The following is a 4,801-nucleotide window of genomic DNA, read 5'->3' on the forward strand; positions in this document are numbered from 1 at the left end:
CCCCACTGCTCCGGCCCCTTCCTGGGTCCTTCAAGCCCAACCCAGGCTGCAGCTGCCGCACTCACGGGGCCAGGGACTGTCTGAGGTGGGAACCAGCCCCATCTCTGCTCCTCCTCCTGCCCGTGTGTGTCCCAGAGCCGCTGCAGGGACTGACCTGCACTCAGGCTCTTGCGCCTGTTAGCGCCACAGGGGCCAATCCAACTACGGAGAGTGAGCGCCCTTGGGAGCAGGGAAGTGACCAAGTCTCCTGCCAGAGGGTGGGGAGGAAGAAGAAAGGGAAAGAGGAGAGACTGAAAGGGGATAAGGAGAAATAAGTGAGGCAAGCAGCACCCAGCTCTTTTCTACTGCATCACCTCTGAGTAGATTGCTCCTGAGCTCTGGGTAAATAGCCCCCAGTGTCCCCCCGATACCCCTGCCTCCCAAGGCAATGCACATGGGGATCTCCTTCCTGCCAGGCGTGATTACAAGCAGGTGTAGGTGTCACCCTTATGCCATGATTGGAGAAAGACAGCAAAGCTTGGGAACACGCTGCCTGTATTTCCAGTGTGACAATCCTGGCTCCAGGAGGGGTTTGTTCTCTGCTCCTGCTGGATGGGCACAGAATGGGGCAGCAACAGGTCTGTGTCAGTTTGTGTTGCTCCACGTTCCTTAACTTAGAACAGTGTGAAATGAAGAAAATGGAGATTGAATTAAAGGGAAATACACAAAGTAAAGTTCCAGCCCCCGTTGCTTATTGAAAGAAATGACTCAATTTCCCAGTTACAGGTTTTATTAACATGAACAAATAATCCCAAGAGTGCACGTCACTGAGGCTAAATGACTATAGACACCACTCAGCTAAGGGTTAAACAACACAGTGATAAAGTTCAGGTCAAATCAGGAAATCAATGAGTTAACAAGGATATTGCGCTGGAATCAAGTCATCAATTTAGTCCAACCATCAGATTAATACAGCAGAAAAACCAACCCCTATAAATCCTGAAAGAGCAACCCAAAGAGGCAGGTGCACATTTAGTGACGCCGAAACCCCAGAGATTTTTCACCCAGGCCCTGCAACCCAGATTTACCCAGCTGAATATTTCAATGCCGAAACGTAATCATTGCTGACATTTAGCTCACAACCTCAAAGCTAATTACAGTTTTCTCCTTAGATTTCACTGTTCTGTAGCTAATACTTCTCCTCGCCCTCTCGCCCCAGAACACATACAGACCTTAAGAGAGACATTAGTAAAAGAATTCAAACAGCTCTCGCTGAACAATACGTATCTGACCACTCAATTCCTTGTGATGCTTGCACAGGTGAGGCGCATGCATTCTGTCATTTCATAGGGCAGGGTTTTAAGGCTGTTAAGATTTGGGAACTATTCTTCCTAGCATCTTCCCGTTGTAGATTTCAGAGGTGTTCACACCCTCACTGAGCTGCACTGTTACATCCCAATCGAATAGAAAGGCCGGGAGGTCTCCAACTTCATAAAAAGAAACAGACAAAAAATAGAAAAGGGAACAAAACGTTTCTAAGATAATAAGGGGTTGGATCTCTGCACCTCTCGGGCTTTGGATTCGCCCAGAGTAGGAACTGTAGCTGCAGTTTAGGAACCAGGTACTGGCATAGATTTCCTTTCTCTCAAGTGCAGGGCGTGACCTATGTCTCATTCTTCTGTCTCCCATCGGGTGATGGGACTGTGAGTGAGAATGAGGAGGAAAACCAGCAGGAAGATGCTGAGGAATTAGAACCAACTGTGCTCTATTTTCACACTTCCTAATTTTTCAAAGAAGCAGGAGGCAGAGAGGCGATACAAATGCATTAGACTCAAGAGCAAAACTAACGACAGGTCTACACTAGGAGGGGGGCTCGATCTAAGATACACAAACTTCAGCTCTGCTATTCCCGTAGCTGAAGTCGACGTATGTAGGTCGACTTACATCGGCATCTTCACAGCGCTGAGTCGACTGCTGCTGCTCCCCTGTCGTCTCCGCTTGCGCCTCTCGCGGTGCTGGAGTTCCAGAGTCGTTGGGAGAGCGCTCAGGGATTTATCATGTCTAGACTAGATGCGATAAATCAACACCCCAATAGATCGATCGCTACCCGCTGATCTGGTGGGTAGCATAGACCTGCCCTAAGAGACCAAACCACAGACTCTGGACTCAGCATTCAAGTATCCTTCAGTCTGAACTTCGCATCTGATACATTCCCTCATTGGCTACCATTATTTGGCCAGCAAGGAAGTGATCCTCGTCCAACAAGGCAGCCAGATTGGGACCCATAGGCATGGAATGGCTCTGAAGGAATCAGCTGTTTCTCTCTGTGCTTCATATAACTTTGGAGCCAGATGGTAAAAGACAGTTGTGCCCAGTTTAATCATGGCGTCCTTTAGGAATGTGATCAATGCCACTTAACTAGGGAGCAGAATTCTAAAAACACCATAGCTTCCATATCTGGGGTGAAAATCAACCATCACTACCTGCAATTTCTACCTGAGCTCGTCAAATCTTTGACCTTACTTGGAGTAATTTTACACATCTCTGGTGTAGAATTCTTCACCAACCACACAACAGATCAGTAGCAACAGTGAGGTACAACTCCCCCTACTGTGCCCTTTTATTTCTTTAATCTGGTGGCACAGATTTAAATTAGGAACTAAATTCAGGTGCGGCTTAGAATCCCTGTAAGATACCAAATGTCAGGTCTCTATTAAAAATAGGTATCTTTCTGCAGCTCTATCACATTCAACATGGGTTTCAACTTCTACACATTTGCAGCATCTTCCAGGGGTGAGCTGAACAGAAATGTCACCTCCATTTTCCCCATCTCTACCTAGAAAGGGATTGCATTTCCCAACATGCACCTGATTAGGAAGGAGATATCTTCAGGAGCGATAGGGCCTGGGCCACAACGGCTTTGGGAGCCCAATGCATGGGTATTTTGCTTAGTTCCAAGTCATTTACTAGGTATCATCTTCCCAGCCCTTTAGAAAAAAGATTGACCTAACCAACTGCACAACAGGGGGATTGGGATGGTGATTGGGAATAGGGTAAGTCAGAGGGATTCCCTTATCTCCTATTGTTACAGAGGGTGAAATGACATTTTCCCCTATCCCTGCCCTGTTCCTGCTCTTGTTATAGTTCAATATAGTTTAAGTGAGGAAAATGGTAGTAAAAATATCTGCTCCCCAGCACAACCTGAACCAACATCAGAGCAACGGGAAATGAAACAATTTGTTCCCAAAGGGGGAACTCGATGACTAACAATTGCTGTGAAAAGGGGGAACAGTATAACCGTGATGCTCAGGGTTTGTTTAGACTAGGAAAAGTGATGCAGTTTAGGTCAGGACAAGGGGAAACCTAATGGCAGCCACTGCACCTGGACTGCATCTGCTCTACAACTATAATTGTCTTTTTACACCAAGATCACTAACTTGAGCAGCCAACACCATGTACAGCCCTAGTGGATGTCAGGCACAGGTAGTTTTTGCCTCAGTGTAGCTTGTTGGGAATCAAACCTCTCTCCCACCTGGAGCTGATGGAGCTTGGCTGTTTTCAGTGGTAGCAGATGACAGAACAAGGAGCAATGGTCTCAAGTTGCAGTGGGAGCCATCTAGGTTGGATATTAGGAAACTAATTTTGCTAAGGTGGTGGTGAAGCACTGGAATGGGTTACCTAGGGAGGTGGTGGAATCTCCATCCTGAGAGATTTTTAAGGCCTGGCTTGACAAAGCCCTGGCTGGGTTGATTTAGTTGGGGTTGGTCCTGCTTTCAGCAGGGGAATGGACTGAGGTCCCTTCCAACCCTGATATTCTATGGTTCTATGACATACATTCCTACGGCTCAACAGAAAAGATCACAGGACTGACCCCAAAGAAGGGTGAGTTGGAAAAGGCAGAAGCAGGCAACTCATCTGGGAGAGCTGAGCTACTACGGTGAAGATGGTGCAAACATCACTATGGGGGAATTAGCAAATGTGATTAAAAAAAAAATATATCTTTGCTCAGCCCTAGTCAAGGCATTTATTACAGTTCTCTCTTACGTGGATTTTCTGATGCCTGATAAGGTGTGAGCTCCAACTGAAGCTTTTCCCGCACTCAGAGCACGTGTAGGGTTTCTCTCCTGTGTGGATTCTACAATGTGTGATAAGGTGGGAGTGCTGACTGAAGCTTTTTCCACACTCAGAGCATCCAAAAGGTTTCTCACCTGTGTGGATTCTCCTGTGTGTGATAAGGTGTGAGCTCCAATTGAAGCGTTTCCCGCACTCGGAGCATGTATAGGGCATCTCCCCTGTGTGGATTCTCTGATGTGATATGAGGGCTGAACTATCAGTGAAGCATTTCCCGCACTCAGAGCACGTGTAGGGCATCTCTCCTGTGTGGATTCTAAGATGTGTGATAAGGTGTGAGCGCCGACTAAAGCTTTTCCCGCACTCAGAGCACGTGTAGGGTCTCTCTCCTGTGTGAATTCGCTGATGTGAGATGAGGGTTGAACTATCAAGGAAGTGTTTCCCACACTCAGAACATCCATAAGGTTTCTCACCTGTGTGGATTCTCCGATGTGTGATAAGGGCAGAGCTTTGATTGAAACATTTCCCGCACTCAGAGCACATGTAGGGTTTCTCTCCAGTGTGGGTTCTCCAGTGTGTGATAAGGGTAGAGCTCTGACTGAAGCTTTTCCCGCACTCGGAGCACATGTAGGGTCTCTCTCCTCTGTGCATTCTCTGATGAGTGACAAGGTCTGAGCTCCCATTGAAGCTTTTCCCACACTCATGGCATGTGTAGCATGTCTGTTCCAAGTTGATTCTCTCGTGTGGAATA

The 4,801-nt window shown here is 47.2% G+C and overlaps 1 long non-coding RNA gene across 1 annotated transcript; it reads right to left on the bottom strand.

Annotated features, from left to right (window-relative positions):
• Nucleotides 1–751: 751 nt before the first annotated feature.
• On the bottom strand, nucleotides 752–4,583 carry LOC120381667. The gene is made up of 2 exons (XR_005588128.1): nucleotides 4,524–4,583; nucleotides 752–1,466 (listed from the first exon to the last, which is right to left on the bottom strand). It is a non-coding gene; the product is annotated as an uncharacterized LOC120381667 (long non-coding RNA).
• Nucleotides 4,584–4,801: the final 218 nt, after the last annotated feature.

The sequence above is a fragment of the Mauremys reevesii genome, linkage group 14 (genome assembly GCF_016161935.1).
Source record: "Mauremys reevesii isolate NIE-2019 linkage group 14, ASM1616193v1, whole genome shotgun sequence".
NCBI classification, from domain to species: Eukaryota; Metazoa; Chordata; order Testudines; family Geoemydidae; genus Mauremys; species Mauremys reevesii.